Source organism: Corvus brachyrhynchos, unplaced genomic scaffold, assembly GCF_000691975.1.
Source record: "Corvus brachyrhynchos isolate BGI_N302 unplaced genomic scaffold, ASM69197v1 scaffold223, whole genome shotgun sequence".
In the NCBI taxonomy this organism is placed as follows: Eukaryota; Metazoa; Chordata; class Aves; order Passeriformes; family Corvidae; genus Corvus; species Corvus brachyrhynchos.
This window is the reverse complement of record NW_008237174.1, coordinates 1,352,276-1,371,963: the sequence shown is the minus strand read 5'-3', so window position 1 is coordinate 1,371,963 and position 19,688 is coordinate 1,352,276. Positions and strand designations below refer to the sequence as shown.

At 41.6% G+C, this 19,688-nt stretch overlaps 1 long non-coding RNA gene across 1 annotated transcript in view; it reads right to left on the bottom strand.

Moving 5' to 3' along the window:
• LOC108445322 overlaps positions 1–19,688 on the bottom strand; it is a 143,111-nt gene that overhangs the window by 96,143 nt on the left and 27,280 nt on the right. Inside the window, exon 4 of the long non-coding RNA XR_001860139.1 lies at positions 13,821–13,893. This is a non-coding gene — a long non-coding RNA (uncharacterized LOC108445322). The remainder of the gene's footprint in view (positions 1–13,820; positions 13,894–19,688) is intronic.

Here is a 19,688-nt window from a genome sequence, read left to right as displayed (position 1 = left end):
TGGCTGGCTGTGGCTGTGCTGGCACACTTTGCCAAGTGCTACCAGCTGCCAGCCACATTCATGCTCTCAGTGAGCCACCACGAGCCAGACATTCTCAAGAAGAAGATGTCCTGTGATCAACAGCAGAATTTATCCATACAAGTCCAGCTGTGCCCCTAAGTTCTCTCTTCGGAAGCTCAGACTACAAATACTAGCCCTAGGAACACTAGCCCCAGGAAACCCACCAGGCCTCTGAACACAGAAGAACAACAAAACTGCTCTGATTTACTGCTGCTTGAAGTCTCCATCTCCCTGCCTTCTTGAGATTGTTGTTCTAAGAGACGCTTGTACCCATCCCTGACTCCTGAGCAGCACTGGGGTACTCAGTGTTTACGGAAAGAGAGAGTGCTTGCGTGTGTGTTCCAGCTGTGGTACAAGCTGACTGAACAAGGAATTGGCAACCAGGCCCAATGCTCCACATCCAAACCAAAGTTCAACTTACAGCTCAGAGTCTTTGCCCTTTAAAGTATTTTCCTGCACCACTGCATGCCAAGAAAATGAGTGAGAAAATGGAGAAAGGCAAACAGAGGAGGCACTGATCGCAAAAGTCTAATTCTGATATTCTTAATGTGCTTAGTGACATGGTCCATCACAGACAGATGTTAGAGATTTAAGCTGAACAAATTAAAAGCCTGCTTTTTGCCCCTGGCGTGTTTCGCTTTGTAGTGCATCTCATTAGTGTGGTTTCCTTTAATGGCTCATTTGGGTTTTGGACTGAAAATTAGAAACTAAGCAAAAGCTAATTTAAGCAAACATTTTTTGTATAGCCACTTGCTGGCACCTCAGAACTTAGGGGGCTTAAGAAGGGTAGGGAAAAAAGGGCTTTCTGTTTATCCACTTCACCACAAGTTTTTTGATGCTAAAATATTCAGGTTCTAAATGCTGCAAAGAGAATATTTGTTTTCTTAGAAAACACTTCCATGAGAATTTAGAGGTCTGAAGCTGATATATCTACCCTCAGTGGCCAATTTTAATTGGCAATATCCCTTTAAAAACAAAGGGCCCTAGCTGCAAAGAGGTGCTTTGAATGAGAAAACAAATTTGGTTTTGAGGAGTTCAGATGCCTGGAACCCGACATCTTCAAAGCAGAATGAGCTTTCCTCAAGAGATTCAGCTTCCGAAGAAACTGAACTAAAGGCCAACAGCGTTTGGAGACAGAATCTTGAGAACTGAACAGAAAGCTTCCAAGGTCTCCCTACATGAGAGAATCAAGTCTTCAAAGTTTGAAATAATAGCATTATATAAAGAAAATTGAATTTTTCTGTGTGAAGCTAATCACGCTTTAAACTGCAGATGCAGAAAATGTTAAGGGTTTGTGTTAAGCAATGAATCAGACAAAGCCCTCACCTTTCTGGCCTTTTTGAATATCAGACAGACATTCACAGTTGCAGCCTAAATACTTCGTTGTTTTACACTAATGACACAGGATCTGACATCCCAAAGATGCTCCACGGGACTTCAGCGTTTAATGTTGCTGGACTTCTCTCCACAGGCCATTGCAGAAACATTTATCTCCTCAACAGCACGATGCCAGCAGCATCTTTAGAGGTGAGCACCAAACAATTATCCCCTTAAATATGAGTTACACATGTTGTTCCAAGTACCTTAGGCTATCCAGTAAATTCCATGGTGCCATGGAAATCCAGCTCAGGTCTGACACTCTGGAGGATCAATAAAAACAAAATGGCAAATTGCACAAATGTGTTGTGGATGTTTTCCGATCCACAACTTCCTTAATAAGTAAAATTGTTGGAACTCCTCCCCATAGAAAGTCACATGGCAAGCAATGTTTTTGCAGTGGTGGAAAATTCTGGAGAATCTCTCACAGAGGATACTGCTCATTTGGGTGTGCATTATAACATTTTCAATCTGCATTAATTTTTCCAGGTGAGGAAGCTACTTGTAAGTGATCCCAGCTGTGAACTCCCTTCCTCTGCCTCACAGATATTTCTTAACAAAAAGTAATTATTCATTTCATCAAAAAACCCCTTCAATGAGACATTCCTGAAGCTGAAATCACCCTTGCCCAATCTCCCACCTCTTCAAAAAAGGCTCAAACACTTGTGAGACTCTAGATCACATAGAAGAGCAGAAAAGATGAAGTCAAAAGTCTTTCCCCGTTGACTCCCTGCAATGCAGAGGTGTGGCAGCTACAGGAGGACACTTATTCACAGAGGCTTTTCCACAGCATCAGTGCAGTATTTGTGGAACATCCTCCCTGCTTTGTCACAGGTTGAAAGGATGCTCTCAGATTTCAAAGCCGGGAGTTGCCAAAGGGTCCTCCTTCAGCAGATGACCCCGAGCTGGCCCGAAGCCGCGTAATTTCCGTAAGGACAGCGGACGGGAAGCAGCCCCTAAGGAGGAGCTGGGCCTGGGCAATGGTTCAGCCTGGTGCTAAGCCTCACATACTGGACACGAGAACTGATCTGCAACAAAAATTGTCTTGAATTTTTTGAGATTGCTCTCTCAAGCCACACCTAGGTAGCAGGGATCACACTCTGCAAGGTTTTCCCAAAACTCCAGCTGAAGCTGTAGAGGGCGTTTCTATGCACAACCTGAGGAGGTCAGGAGGCACAGGCTGTACTGAAAGGAACAAAATAAGTTTTGCTTGCTTTTTATCCAAATTTTCTCTGCTGCGCTCAAAGGAAAATGAGACTAGTAGAGCTTGCCAAGATTTTTTCCTTATTGCATTTACTTTAAAAATCCATAATTTGATATCTCAATTATTTGTATATTTGGACTGAACACAAAGAGTTTGAGCAAAAATACAGTTCAAAAGTTTGTTCTTTTTTTTTTTTTAACATTCTCAATAAAACATTTTGGATACTTTTCCCAAAGCTGTTTATACCTCAAAAATTAAAGGAAATGTTTTAAATTAAAATATTTCTTTAATGTCTGAATATTTTGGATTAACTAGAAAGGATTATCCACCAGTTTCATAGCTAAATAAGAAGAACAAAAAATCCTGTTATTTCAATAGCGCTAAAGAATGTGGATTAGAAAGACAAATTGTGTACAGCACTTTATAATTTTTGGAAACATGTTGTGAGAAAAGCTGTAGGAGAGCTACCTACAAGGAAAGCCATAAATAGAACTGGCAACTTGTCCATCACCCCTGCTGCTGGGAGGCAGCTTCACAGGTCCCTGTGAATATCTCTGTGTAGTGCTCAGGCTCTGAGCAGGTGAAGTCACTGCACTGAAGCAGCTTCAGAGGTACTTTCTGGACATTTTGTGCAACAAATATCCCATGACAGAAAGGATTCTTTTTTTCTTTTTTTATTGGCTCAGTACCCCATTTTGGTAACTTCCTAGAAATATTGCCAGACTAATTGAAAAGGCTCAGAGTAAATAAGTAATGAAATTGGAGTCTGAGAGCTGATTCAGAAGGAGTCTTGTTGGTTTTGTGGTTTGGAAAAGTATTTTAGAGGTTTTGGGCAGAGAGCCCATTGACTGAAACTTGCAAGTTAAATGCTGTAAATCCAGAGCTTGTGCTGAATACACAAATCCTCTTTAAAACAAACTCCTGTAACTGGAATAATCTTTAGGTATAAGCTGTGCACTCCCCAAAGGATGTTTGAATTCTTATGACTGTATCAGTTGAATAAAAAGGTGCTGTTCCTAGAACATTTTGACATCTGAAAGTTTGGGGCAAGCCTCTACTCAAGGAACCTATCTGAGGATACAAAAAAAAAAATAAAATATTTAGTTCAGATTCTTCACAAGTTTGAATTAAGTTCAGTGCTGTGCTTGCCGTGGGATTTATTCATTAAGTTCCCATTACCAGTAATGTGAGCTATGGGGAGAGCACAACACAGAGGAAATTTATCTACTACTGTATCAGCAGAGATGCTAACTCATGGGTGTGCACGACATCCCAGTTCGAGCCAGAACCTAAAATCTGCCAGTTGCAAAGTAATTCTATGGATGACATTACAAACAGCAGCAGCAAACAGTTTGGCTGTATCAGATATAGGGTCAGGCTCCTGCTATGGTTCAAAGCCAGAGCCACACAGCCCCTTGGCACTATTTTCCTTTCATGTTTAAATCTTCTCCATGAATGTATTTGTTGTCAATAATGCCACATAACTTGGAATGTTTCTTTCCACCCTCCAGCAAGTTGCACAGAGCAGAAACAAATTAATGCTAACAGCCTGTAGTCTGACTTTTATTTACAGTGGCGAAAAATTGAGGTAAAGTTTGAGTTTGGAACAGATACATCTAAGAGCACCATCGCAACCAGTGCCCCAGTGCCCAAATCCTCCGGAGTGGGGTCATAAGTGGTGAATTGTTTGACATAATATTGTGTGAAGGGAAGTTTATAGGAATAGCAGTATTTTGAAAAGGGTTTCCAATACCTGGTTTTTGAAAGGGTCTTTTTAAAGGTTTTTGGTCTATATCTTAGAAATCTGCATTTACCCATGGAGCTGTTTAAAACTCAAACAAGCCTTTAATCTTAATTCCATTGAACAGAAGGGAGGCAACAACTTCATGTTAGATCAAGGATATGGTCATATAAACAGTAAGCAGCTGAGTTTATTTTTTAGATAGACCTCTTCTGTTCTCTGCTCACAGACTGCCCTAAAAACATATCCCTGCTCAATTCCCAGTCTGACTGACTTCTAAAGCCAGCTACTTTAAAGGTTTAGACTTAGCTAATCAGGCAGAGAGCACCACTGTACCTGTAGCTCTCCTAACTCCTAATCAAAACCATTCCACAGTTCTTCATTTAGGTACAGAAAATATATCACATTTCTGAAAAACCACAGAGACCCCAGCAGCTGTTAGTTTACAGATTAGTAAACTGTAATTGGAGGGTAGGTGCTGATCCTAAGTCATTAGCAGAACCTCCACAAATACTGTGGATGGCTGCCTGCTGTGCTCCTCAGTGCAAATGGACCAGCAAAGAAACACTTTCTGAAGACCAGAGATAACAGAGGTCACCAGCATTAGGATCAAGGCTCCAGATAATCTTCAAATTAAAGGCCTTAAGGTGCAATGAAGCCCAGCTGGCACACATCAGGGTGATAATCTAACCATAATCCACAACCTGCCAAATTGAAGACTGAATTAATTATAACACTGAGGGGCTATATAAAAGACTACATATTACTGAACTCCTAACTACTGAATTTGATTACCCTGGAAACAACATAGCTATTCATTTAATTTTATCACCTTCAGTCCTGCTTTGGACAGACACAGTTTTGTTGAGCTGGGTGCTGTATCTCAAATTAAGCCTCTGCAAGATTTGGCATGCAGTAGCAACCTTGGCTGAAAACCCTGAAAAATTGACAGCTAGGTAAGCTACCCAAATCTTTTAGTTCTTCAGAATATCAAGTTCTCAGAACAGGCTGTCTCACAAGTATCCTGCCATGCTTCTTGAGGTGCTACGTAAGCAAAGAGTAGTCACATTCTTGCAGCGCTTTGGCTTTTTATTGACTCCATCTTAAGTGGACAGGACTAAAAATAACAGGCAAAAGCAACAAATAAAAATCTAGGAAGAGTCATGTTTAATTAATTTCAGTTTTAGATTTATCACAGCTGGTTTACCAAGGCCTAATACACTGTTACTCTATTATAACATAACTCAGTTTCCTGACAGCGAAATTCTCTACATCTCCAAATAAAAAGCCTGTTCTTCACGCATTCCAGGAATTGAGATGCTCACTGCTTAAAAAGGAATGATCAAAAATACAGGAGAAAATTGTTCTGTTCATTTTACAAGTTAATTTTTTGCAAAGGCCTTGTTAATGTATTTTAAATAAACCCACATTTGATTCATGTCCTTTATGACTTATGATACAAAACTGCAGAAAAATTTTGTTAACACACTACACTGATTCACTAATCTTCTCCCTTCAAAAGAAAAAAACACAATGAAGATGCTCCCTGCCATGCCACTTCCTCCTCTCTTTTTTCCCCACACTGCTTCTTAAATGCTGGAATTATCTAATTTGAACATTGTTCATTCTTCAAAAAGGAAAAAACCCCAAATTTTGGCACAGCAAGTATTCTCAGAAGGAATCTCACATTTTTAGACTAGATCACAGTTTGTAAAGTCCCCAGGGGATAAACATGAAAATAAAAAGCTCTTTAAATAATGAAATTACAAATATACTGTAAAATGAGCATGGGCTTTGCAGTGATTATGCTCATAATTTTAAAAAATTACCTTAAATATTTTTAAAAGTATTTTAAAATATTTTTAAATAGTCACCCTCCTATTTGATAAAATACACCACAGGTCTGAACTGCCAGTCAAAAATTCACATCCCATCTCCAAATCCTGTGTTGATCCCTTCAATTACACTTCCTGAGATCAAATGCCCTTCACAGCAATCACAAGGCTGATGTTCAAACATTTACCTACCCTCCTAAGCAAAGGCGATCGTGCAGAGAGACCTGCAGGCCAGGCAATCCACCTCAGCCTATCACAGCTCCAGGTGGGACTGAGGGGAGGAGATCTGTTTGTTCTCATGGGCTGAACTCCTGTGCTCTTCCCCTGTAAGAGCTCAGGCAGTGCCAGGGCTCCCTAGAGACCAGCCCTAGGGAGGTATAGGCAATGCCTGAAGCCAAGAGTGAGACCCTCTGGCTTCAAACCTGCTCCTTTCTGCACTGACCCCGGGTGTTCTGGTGGACATCAGGTTGAACATGGGCCAGCAGTGGGCCCTTGGCCCAAAGAGGGCTATTAGGTAGACCATCACCATCAGGCTGAGGGAGGGATCCTTCCCCTCTGCTGAGGTCACACCTGCAGTGCTGGGTCCAGCTGTGGGCTCCACAGTGCAACAGAGACATGAACGTGCTGGAGGCAGCCCCATGAAGGGTCCTCAAGATGACTGAGGGACTGGAGCCCATCACATATGAGGAAAGGCTGAGAAAGCTGGGAGTGTGCTGCCTGGAGAAGTGAAGGCCCAAGGGGATCTTACTGATGCATACAAATTCCTGAGTGGAAGGTGTTGACAAGGTGGTGCCAGGCCCTTTGCAGTGGTGCCCAGTGAAAGGACAAGAGTCAATGGGCACAAACTGGAACACAGGAGGTGCTGAACATAAGGAAATGCTTTGTTAACTGTGAGGGTGACTAGCACAGCTTGCCCACAGAGTTTGTAGAATCTCCAGTATTGGAGGCATTTAAAAGCCATCTGGACATGGTTTGGGCAGCCAGCTCCAGCTGGCCCTGCTTCAGCCTGCCTGCTGGGGGACAAATGACCTCCAGAAGTCCCTTCCAACCTCAACCATTCTGTGATACATCTCAGTCACCCTGCTCATTCCAAAGCTGAAAAAAGAAAATCACACCCTCAGATGCTTCACTTTTGAGTTACTTCAGGAAAAAAACTTTGGTGCATGATGCTGAGAGCCACTGCACGTATTCGGAGCACTGCTGAGTACAACAGTAGGTTATGTGGGGGCAACAGCCCCCTGTCACAGACCTGCAGGCTCAAGGTCTCACCACAAAAGTGCTCTTAGGAACTGGACAACCTTAGTAAGCAGCAAGGGAGAACAAGACCTCTTGCACCACCAAGCTGGGCACTCACAAGCTAAAAGCCAGTTAAACCCAAGACACGCACCTGAGTGCGACATGGGGAGCAGCTCACTGCCCAAGGCTGGTGGAACGAGCCAGGAGTATCAGAACTGGTAAGAGAGTCAGCCAGGGTGCAGAAAAGCATTTTTTCAGGCTCCTTTGACATAAGGAAGAAAGCACCTTTCCCATTCCAGGCAACTTACACGCAAGCATATACAGCTTACAGAGAGCAATGCCCTTTACCATTGGACTTTACAAATATCAAGTGTCAAAATGTTTATATATTCCAGAATCAGTGTAAGAGGCCGAATTTTCCATTGCCTTGAATCTCCAGCAACCACTTAAACAAGGACAAAATGGAAGTGTCTGTACTAATTTCATATATGAACACACATTGCTGTTTTACAGTCCTTACTGGATTTGATTTTCAATGATTTTGTGCTTAATTCTTATTTTGTCCCCACTAGTCATTTAATAGCCTATGTAGCTGGTGACAGCAACAAAACAGAGTTCTCACAAAATGGGAGGAACTTCTTCAAACCTGAGCAAGACAAAATTCAAAAGGCCAATGGAGGTCACAAAGAAACAGACCCCTCCACACAGACACACACACTCCTCTCCACACATACACACCATGCTCCTGGCCATTGGGCAGGAAGAGATTTTAAAATGCAAATTAGATATCCACGTAGTAACAAATCATTGTAAGTAGAAAACCTTTCAGCCCAGTACTTTAATTTCAAGATGACATATAGTTTAATGTTGGTGCTATAAAACCTCAGTGCTGTTTTTAACTTGCCGTTCTGCTCTCCCCTCAGATTTACTGCAACGGAATTGAACCAGGGTTATAAAGAGCATGTGTAGTTAAAGAAATTCTATTTGATCCTGGAAATAGTTTCAGAATGGACAATTAAATCCATTTTTCCAGCAACTTAGATAGTCTCAGCAGTCAGTGTTGTAATTTGTTGTAAAGCCTACCACACATGAAATATCGTGGCTATCAGCTTCTGACTTTTTAATGGTGTGATGCCAACCACAAGAGCTCTTTAATACAGTAAAGCTTAAAAAGACCAGAAAAAGAACATTTTTTCATCTTCTTTTTTCAAAACTGAAAATTTCTCAGACTCTTGAGATGAAAGGCACCACAAAAAGACTTTTATATTAATTGTCTATGATATGCAATTCAAATATTCCTACAGGAAATTGCTAATCTTAGAGTGATATTAATATAAGCATGACTTAAGATACCAAGTAGGACTGCATATGGATCAAACAAGACATTTAAGAAGACTTCTTTTGTGGCTTGGGCACAAGGATGGGACAGAAACATCTGACAATTGTTTGTCTTTTTTAAAAATCTGGACAGAGCATTTTATTCCTCCCTGACATAACCTCTACTCTCCTAACAAGGGGTTACACTCCTTTCACTGTGTTCTTTCTCTCACCTGGAGTGAACTCAAGATATGCTGTGGATTCCTGCAAAGTACCAAAGCAGACAGCTCCTGATCTCAGTTGTCCCATCTATACACTATGACACTGCAAAATAGAAAGAAATATTCCAAAAGGGAAGCACAAAGCTTAGTGTATGAGGAAATAAGTCTCATTCATATGTGTATGTACATACACACACATACAGAGCTACGGAATCCTTAGGTTGGAGACCACCTTTAAGTTCATCAAGTCAAATCATTCCCTCAGCACAGCCAAGCTCACCACTAACCCACATCCCCAAGTGCCACATCTACACATCTTTTAAATCCCTCCAGGGGTGGTGACTGTTCCAATGCTTGAAAACCCTTTCCATGAAGAATTTTTTTCTAGCATCCAATCTAAACCCTGGTGCGACTTGAGGCTGTTTCCTTTTGTCTTGTCACTTGTTCTTTGGGAGAAGAGACCAACCCTCACCTCATTACAATCTGCCTTCAGCTAGTTGTAGAGAACAGTAAGGTCCTCCCTGAGCCTCCTTTTCTCCAGACTAAACAGCCTTGCCCAACACCAAGGTCAGGCTGACGGGCCTGAAGTTCCCCAGAGCCTCCTTCTGGCCCTTCTTGTAGTTAATGATCACAGTTGCTCACCTCCAGTCAGCCAGGACCTCCCCAGTAGCCAAGACTGCTGGTAAATGATGGACAGTGAGCACTCCCACCAGCTGCCTCAGTACCCCTGGGAGAATGCCAGATGGCCCCACAGACTTGTGTGTGTCTAAGTGGTGTGGGAAGTCACTGAGCATTCCCCCCCAGATTATGGTGCTTCATTCTGCTCCCTGTCCCTGTCTTGCCTCTTGGGGAGTTGTGTACCTGGACAACAACTGGAGTTACTACTAACCACTGAGGCAAAGAAGGCTTTAAGTATCTCAGCCTTTTCCTCATCCTTTGCCACTATATTTTCCTCTGCATGCAATAAAGATGGGAGATTATCCTTAGCCCTCCTTTTACTGCTATGTATTTACTTTTTAATGCCTTTTGTGGCACTAGGCTGATTGAGTTCCAGTTGGATTTTGGCCAAACTATATAGCACACATATAGGAGCATGTGTGTATAATACTAGAGGCAGAATGAACCCATACTCTCCTGGGTTCCTGGAGACTGTTCCATTCTTCCAAACCTGAAACTCTTAGTAACAACAGATGAAGAAGCTTAACAGAAGAAAACAGAAGAGGGAACGCCAGACAGAATGGCTGTGGACAGCCATGCCATGTGTTGCTGTCACCTGGAGGGTCACACTAAGTCCACACTGCAAAAGACATTGGAGGCAGACTAAGGGAAAAGGTTTGAAGTGCAACTGACAGTTTGTTTGGATCAGGCCTATCTGAGCAGATACTGCTTTAGAAATATTTACCAAATATACCTCAAACTCCATGTAATTAAGAAAACTGAGTAAGATGTTTGTAAGAATTTAATTTTATGAAAAACTCTTAACTCACATCAGATTAACAGATCAAAATCTGACCTTTTACAACTAACACATTCAGCCACTTGTTTGGTGTCTTGCCTGACCCACAGGACTTCTGACAGCACACAACCTTTCCTCTTCTGTTGTGCTTTCCAGCTGAAAGATCATACAAAAGTCCCTCAGCTGAACTTTACCCAGAGCTGGTCAGGTGGCCTACCAAGCTCCCTCTGCTTATGAAGGAAAATGCCATCAAATGCTGTTTTTTTCCAGCTGGGTTGGAAGGTTATTTGATGTCAAGCACTACAATGGTCAGGCATGATGCTGAACACTGAAATAGCTGCAACCTGTGCATGGTGGGAAGAAATAAAACACAGCTGTCATTTTCAGGGCTTCAGTTCTCCACCCCACCTTTAGTTCAGGAGTTTCATTTTTTTAAGTGAAGCATCTTGGACTGCCCTGAATTTCATCTCATGTCTGGATGGGGCTCACTATTCAAAGGGCATGTTATCAATTCCTGATGTCCAGGAACAGAACAGTACCTGGAGAATTTTTCGTCTCTATCTCAGGACAAAAAAACACAGTCAAAAATATCCTGACAGAAAAAATATTACCTTGTAATCCCCATGTATGTACTCAAGGCTCTGACTGCTTGGTGTCTCCAGCTATGTATTATAGAATCTAAATTTATCATTAAAAGCCATAACCTTTAGCTAAAGAAAATCTAAGGATCAAAAGAGCAGAGCAAAGGGATGATAAATTCAATATGATCTCCTGTGTAATATCAGACAGGAATTTTGCTCTGTATCTCCTGCCTGCAGGGAGCTGCCCAAAAACGAGGCTTTCAGTGCAGATATTACACACACAAGATTAACTCTTAAAAATACACTTAGTTTTAATTTGTTCACCTTCAGTACTCAGCACAGTTCTGTGCTATTCAGGAAAGGCAGCACATTTCGAATACAGACATAGCATTTCCTCACCCCTGCTTACATCCCTGTACAACACAAGCACAAACATGCTGGGATCTGCCTCTGTCCACAGGGTATGAAAATCTCCCCCTCATTCCATGAAATATTAAAACAGATAACAGCACCAGTCGATTTGAAAGCTTTAACTGCTCAGGCATTACTATCAAGCTACCATGTTTATTCCTCAAAACTCTTCTCTCTTTGATGACTGCTCCATTATTCAAGGGTCAAAGGCCCCGGTTTAACCCAATAGAGAACAGAATAAAACCTGTCTACAGAAAACAAATGGTGAAACAAATTCACTCTCCTATTTCATTTATTTTAATAATAAATGGAACATTTATTTTTAGAACTGCACTGATTTAAATCCTCTAATTTACTGTGACATACAAAAGCCAGGATACTCAGCCTTAAATTCCTGTGTTCTGAAGACCACACCAACACTAGCCAGAGTATCAAAAACTGTAGGTAAACACAGTGATGAGGAGGAATCAGGGAACAAGAGAAACTGTAGCAGCCGGTCTGACACTTGTCAAAGCAGACTATAAGGCTGTCAACAAAATTTTTCAGGCATTGAGGCAAAGAGTTTCAAGGCTGGATGTCAGAATTTGGCTAAACCAAGTTGCATTTGAATGAGTTGCTAGAAAAAACACATTGCAGAGAATTTGCAAGGAATACTTTTTTCAAGTTAATTGTCTTGCCACAGGTTGCAGTGATGACTACGTGCCTTGAGCACTGCTCACACTTGTGCTGGGGAAGCTGAGATGAGGCTTTACTAATTTACACACTGAGCTGAGTCTTTGCAAGATTCTGCCATTCAGAATATTTCTTCTTGACAATGCCCTCCTACATGTGTGGATTAAGATTTTTGTCTGAGTTTGTTCTTTAAGTAATAAAACACTGGCTGCCTTGTATCATGTGCAATAAAAATATACACTTATACTGTAAAGCATGAGACAGTTTCCAGCAGTTGTGCCTCATTTTACTAGAAAGAGCAGAAATGCCTAAACAGTCCTCTGCTTGATGCTTCAGTGTGTTCCATAAATGAATTCTCCTTCCTCCCACTTCACGTTCACTGCTCATTTTCTTTCTAAGCTGATCACACTAATGGTTTCACCCTTGTCTATTTGTGTGGGTTTGAAATTGGACAAAGAATCTCTCATACCTACTTTCAGAACATTTTATTTATCTTATCTTGATAACATGCATTAGGAGTGTGATAAAGTGGTCTCTATCAGCATTTTCCTCAGTATTTAGATGAGATCATTTTGTCTAGCAAGGCAGAAGCAGAAATTCCAGATGAGATCATTAAAAACAATGCTGTTGAATGCCAAGGAAATCCAATCTGAACAGGTCTCATTATCACACAGGCTATGGACTATCATGAGCAAGTCTAAACTATATACATTGTCAGCTTTCCTTTCAATAGCCTAAATACTGGCTGTCCTTTGCTCATCCTTTCCTACCAAAGTGCTCTATTTTTCAACAAATCTTAACTTTATTCCACAATCGGCCCATCTCTGACCTCAATCCATTATTATGAGGGAGGCTACCAAGATGAGTGGAGGGGTGGAACACCCTGCTTCCCTGCTATGAGGAAAGGTTGAGAAAATTGGGATTGTTCCATCTGGGAAGCTTCAAATGTGGCCTTTGGTACCTGAAGGGAGCCAACAAGAAAGATGGAGAGGAGCTTTTTACAAGAGCATGTAGAGAAAGGACAAGGGAGAGTGAAATAGAGAAGGTTTAGGTTAGATATCTGGAAGAAATTCTTGACTGTAAGGGTGATGAGATCCTGGCAGAGGTTGCCCAGAGAAGCTGTGGCTGCCCCATCTCCAATGGCAGGGGTTGGAACAAGACCTTCAAGGTCCCTTCCAACCCAACCCGTTCTAGGATTCTGTGATTTCTTCTACTGAGTTTAGCAATCTGAAATGTGTTAGATGGAAGGCCTAGAGAACCAGCCTAACACACCATCATTAAGGTGCATGATAAATAAACTATCATTTACAGCCAGGTTCAGCCTCAGCTGTATTCTGAAACGTTAACTTCTGGGATAGGTTCACTCTAAATCTTCAGTTCAATAGGTTCACAGGAACTCATGAAAACAAAGTAAGCACAGTAAAAGCAAAACAAAACGCAGATAGCGTGCATTCTAAAAGATGAGTCCTGTCTGTGCATGTATTATACATAAATTGAAGTACAAAGCTCCATGACAATTGATGTTATAAGGCAAGACACTTACTCACATACATGTGCAAAGCAGCACTGCACCCAGCAGACAGCCTGTGCAAGCACCACAGCTGAAGCATACAGTTATCTTGGATGATGGGGGCAACACATAATGTGAGAAAGTTTAATACTCTCAGGTACAGCAGGGACCAGGACAGAGACTACACATTCAGCCTTACCTTTGCCACTTCCACAGGGCTTCTGAAAACCCCAAAAATAGCAGTCTTTGGTGAAAAGTGTAAGTCTTCACCTCTGCAGAAAGAAAAGCATTGACATTTTATTACTGATGTGCTTTCCCACAAAAGGTGAAAGAATGTCATGGCAGATCTAAATAAATTCTGCTTGTAACAATGGTTGCACAATTGTACATTTTATAGTCTAAAGAACAGTTACAACATTACATCTCAACTATTCCATTTTTCTTTATAAGGAAAAAACTGCAAGCCCTGTACCTGCCCTTACAAAAGTGTAACTGATAACAGTGTATACAGAAAAGAATTTGTTGAAAACACTTCAAAAAACATTTAAAAATATAAATGCTGCTAAAGTATGACCCTTTGTCTTGCTTTATAGTGGTGTGATAGTATCAGAGCAAATAAATGCCTTTCCAATTTATTTATTTACTAGTACCTTAGCAGATTTTAATTTTGTTGACACCTGCCCCAAAAAAGGTTAAAAGCTTGCCCATTCTGACTCTCACACTGCCTTATTCTAATGCATATGAGGGCAATTACTACTTGACAACTCTCTGATGAATAACTGTGCTCTTTGCTAAGCTTGTCACATTGATCACTGGCCAGCAGTACAATTAATAAAGAATTGCTGTTCACATAGCACATTAATAACTAGCCTGAACTAGAGGTGGCAAGTCTGGTAGATCCAGAGCATTTTAATCTTTCATACCCTGCCAGCTTGGAAGATTAAAGGAAATCTCCAAGACAGCCTCCACATGCCAGCACTGGGTTCCATGACATCCCAACCAGGGTTACAAAGTTGAGGCCTGATATTTCATTAACGCAACTTAGTTGGACATTTCAAGCTTCATTTCCAAATGCTGCATTGCCTTGTGGTCAAAACATTATTTATTTCTTTCTCCTTCCTATTTACATTTCTGAAAGGTAGAATTGATTAAAGTTGTCAGTTCAACCAGAATTCATTAGAAAATAATGGCCATAAATTTAGTGCACTCTCAAAAGTTGCTTAATAATTCCATAACATTTAGAATGGAAAAAATCAATCTAGGAAAGGTCCCACCTCTTCAATATAGAAAAAAAAGTATGAATTAAAGTCCAGTCATGAGCAGCAAGTCTAGAGTTTTCCCCCAACATTTTAGAGTATTTTTAATTGCTGCTTCTAGAGTTTTGCTGACAAACAGGCTTGAAGAAGATTATTTTTTTACTTCTAGGATATATTATGATCTGTTCTTTTAGTCAAGTCCACAGAGAACAGAACGTTCATTTAGCAGAAAAATATTTTCAAGAACCCCAGCAAGCTACTCTGTCATCCTTGGAAATATCTGTGCTTCTGTTCTGCATTATGGGAAAATTCCAGCTGCACCTCAAGCCTTGGATCAACAATATCCACATCAGGATCTCTGCTATTGTCTGTCCTCAGCTTTGCCCAACTTCCAGTCACTTGAGGCTGATCATTCCTGGCAGCCACAAGGAGATATGGCACAGTAGAGATTCTCCACAAGGATCAAATAATGACCTTTTAATTGCACTAGCTTTATTAAGAAGAAGTAACACAGGGGAGGTAAACCATTACAAGAAAAAAAGAATGTGATGTTCCACCTTCCTTAAGAGATATGAAAGGCAGGAGAAATGTTTGAAAGGACCTCACTAATCCTAATCACTAGTCATCAGCCAAGAATAGTGAAATGGGATGAAAAAAGAATCCATATCTCTAGCAGAGCCCACCATGTGGAAGGGCACTGATTCACATGCTCCCAGGTACCAAGGAGCAGGTGCCCCACCACTAGGGGTTCAGGTTCACCTTCAGTGGGCACTTCAAATCATTTGTATTTTATTCCAACTTCAGAGATTTTGTAATTCCCACCCCTGGCACAGAACAGTTCTTTTCCACACAGTTCTAGAGAGAAACACAGGGATCTTTATAGCTTATTCGAATTTGACCTGCATTGTCCTGCATCACAAATATTCTCTTCTTGTTCTCCCATTTTTAAGCAGTCTGCCTGGCATATCCATTCCAACTTTCTCCCAAGTGTTTCCCAAGAGCACCAGGAGTGTTCAGCACACCACCTCAGGCAATGACCAGATCACCACTGAAGTATCTGTTCCAGCAGATAAGCACAGTCCCACCAAAATACCCGAAATACCCGTTCCTCCTAAAGCTGTCAAAGTACAGAAAGTCTTAGGATAAAGCTTCCTAGGCAACCTGAAGTACTGCAGTTCTGTCCCAAGGTTATGGCTGACAGCAGCCTGCTCACCCGTGGAGAGAGATTTGCTATTAGCTTATCTCAGTGAACTCAGCCCAGCTCATGGACCAGGAATGGATTATACCCATAGGCAGTTTGCTAAGGATGTTCTCAGCCTCCTAAAGTCCTTCAGTTTTCAATACCTTGCTTCACAGAGCCAATAATGGAAGTTGTGCCATCAGGCTGTCTTGCTATGGTATTTTTTATTATGCTTCACTATGCCTTTGGTTTCAAGGGCATATTTAACACCCATAGGCAAATACAATGGGATATCTTATTTGTCTATGTACATTACATTATAATACAAGTGACATAGCTGAAGCAATGTGGACTTTGGAAGCTCCTTCTCACTCTGTTTTAATAGAAAAGTTTAATAAGGGAATCTTGACTTCTAGTAATGAAATGAAAGCCTATTGAAGTAGCATAATACAGTGACAGTGGATGGAATCACAGTTTGCACTTCATTACAAAGATGGCTTTCATAAGATTACCCATGCAAATTAGTTGTCTCCTTCCTATGTGTTTAAGGGTTGCAGAACCAAAAGACATTTGTACTGTAAATTGTGAATGGAAAGACAGCAGCACCCAGTTATAACACCAGTTAAAGTCAACTCCTAGGAGTGCATTTTCCTTATACACTCTACTTTCCCAGCTTAATGCACCAGTTCAGCTGCAGAGATTCAATCTACCGTGAAAATTTGCACGCAAACTTTTGGAGAAAATAATATGCATGCAAAATGTCACTAGAAAGGATTATCATGGGAAACAAACTTATAACAGCCCACTGAGGATGGATAAAGGAGAGCTGTCAGAAGGAATAACACAACTGACAATCCTCAAAGATGGCAGGAGCCTCTGGAAAAAGGTGTAGAAGTAAATTCCAGGTATTTCTATCAAGTGTTCTCAGCAGAGGCAATACCAGGGCAGTGGGAACCGGTGAGATAGCTCAATGCCAAATGCTGGGGTTCAGAAGGAAGAGACTGCTGGTGCAAGCTATTAACCAGTGGCCTGCAGGTCCTGCCATCAAATGAGAAGTGGCAAAGTCCCATATCCAGTTTTATACCGTCTGTTCTCCCTAGCTGGCCAATTTTGTTTATAAGAGAAAAGAAATAATTGACCTTTAGGAGCTAAACACTAAAAGTAACATTTACAAACTTTTCAAAGGAAACAGGTAAAACAAGCTCTTTTCCAATGCATTTGTTCTTTTGGTTTTATGAAAGGGCTGTTGAAGGGAGTTGTCACAGCAGGAGAGTCTCAAAATGCTCTCTAGCAGTCACCCTTGCAAAAGTCAGAGGAAGAATTTTTCCAAGGAAGTCTTCAGAGTGAAAACAGGTAAAATGCAGTGATGACAACTGAGACTGAACTAAAAAGGTTCTACCTTCTGTCAACATGTGTGCTCTCTGCAAGGCCCAGCATAAATGGGTCCTATCAGCTCACAAGGAGTTTGGTGCACTGCCCCACTCCAGAGTTTCTTCTTTTTTTTTTTTTTTTTTTAGGGACCAATTTTTAGTCAATGAAATGTGCTCACAGAAACCCAAACCAACCCACTGCAGGAAAAGTAACAGACTGAAGGAGCAGGAGTGATTGCCACTGAGATGCTTGTCCTGATAGTTCTGTGGCTTGAAACTGGTGCCTGAGGCACGTCCAAGTCTGAGGTAGTTTAGAAAGCATTAGGCATTCTGGTCCAGCTATTTTCATGTGCAAGGCACTGAAAGGCAGAAGGTAGCTCATCCTTGACTGGGACTTGCAGTCCCTCAGGGCCCTGTTCACAGCAAGTATTAAAATACAGAATAAAGCACAGCATCTTTACTGCCATGGCATCTGCTCCCCAACAGCCAGACTAGTCACAGTTCTGGTAGGGCTCAGTGAGGCAGGATATGAGAGGTGACTGGCAGGACCAGAGACATTATCCACTGACATGGAAGTGTCTGAATGCAGCCGGCAGGAGAGCATGTGGAAGCAAAGCATATTTTGGAAATAACACAAATTTAATCATCAGCTGAAGTAAATTAAAAGGTGCTAGCCTTCAAGGATTCGTTCAAATAATTTTTGGTGAGCAGATATCCTCATAGGCAAGAGGAAATCTTCCCTCTGGGAGAAATCCACTTTGGAGAGAGATCACTGGAAAGGGGCCTTCAGGAGTCTGTTTTAACTCCTACTCTGAGACACCCTGTTGATGTCCTGAACAGCCAGATGTGTTAGTTCAGCACCCAGAACATGAAGAGATAGGAACAAACCCCAGGGTCAGTGAGGTATTCAGTCAGGGAGATGCTGCTCAAGATCTTTGCCTCAGTGTCTTGGGAAGAGGGAGGCTATGGGCAACATAAGGAACATGTAACATTTCTGAAAGGGAGAGAGAACAGTAAGTGTGACCAGAGACTCCAGTGTGTGTCTTTCAGGCTGTGATGTACAGTATTCACTGAACCCCTGATAATAACTGGGGAATGAAGAAAACTAAACAAAGACAACACAAAAGCCACAGTTTTCAAGCAAAAAGGGGCATGTGGCAGTTCAGATACCCAAAAAAAGCACAGCACCCATAATAAGAACTGGAATTGCCTATTCTGTCTTCCAAATTTAGCTCAGCATGAGCCAGAAGTAGTAAAATAAGTGCTCTACATTTAGTGCCAATGACTCACTATAAATGGTGATACTTTTGGTTACATATGCTGCTCACTGTCGTAAAGAGTTGCCTTGAAAGTTGCCCCTACACAAAGATATCTCTGCAGGAACTCTGCCTTGGTTAAAGAAAAATTTTATATGATCTGCTGCATGATCTCAAGAATTTCTGTCAGGCCTTGGTCTTTGTGTAGTGGGTTCAGTGGTGAAGCAGCCCATGACTGTACTGGGAACCCTTGCATGGATAAGGTGGGAGCAGCACTGACTGTACCAGGAACTCCTGGTGCCTGGCTAAGGTGGGGGATGAGAGTGGGAATAGTCAGTCACACCCTGAGAGCCCTGGAACATTCCTTACCTGAACTGTAACCAGACTGGCATGAAAACATTGATGTTGGAGCTTTGCAAACACCAGTAATTACCAGCCTGGATTGTGGCCAGGGTAGAATTTCACTGTGACTAAAACCAATCATCTTGTGACCCTATAAACAGGGGTCCTACAGGAGGCACCTTGAACACTCCTGGACTGCAGCAGGCTGCAACCAGCATCTCTGTGAGAGGATGCTCTCAGAGCTCACAAACCCTCAAGTCTGCAATAGTCAGAGGACCCTTGCTGAAAGCTGACAGTGGAGCCTAGGCTGATAGCCCTACTCCTCAAGGCTCAACCCTTTCTCAACACGAGAAATGTCAACACCTTTGAAATGTAAGTCCGTATAAATGCACTAAGTCTGCCCAATTCTTAGAACTCAGCAGTCAAATACAACATTGTAAGGGCAGCATGTAGATGATGAGCATGGATAACTATATTGTTGAGTTAAGATAATTGCAGTAGAAAAAAAAAACCGCAGGAAAATAAGGTGCATATACTAGGAAGACTGCAATAGAAAGTATCCACTCGACTTTAAGAGACTTTGATATTTGTATAGCATGTTCAAGCAGCTCTTCTGCCTGGCACTGTGGGTTTGCAGCTGGGACAGCAGGTTCCTTCCTGCTG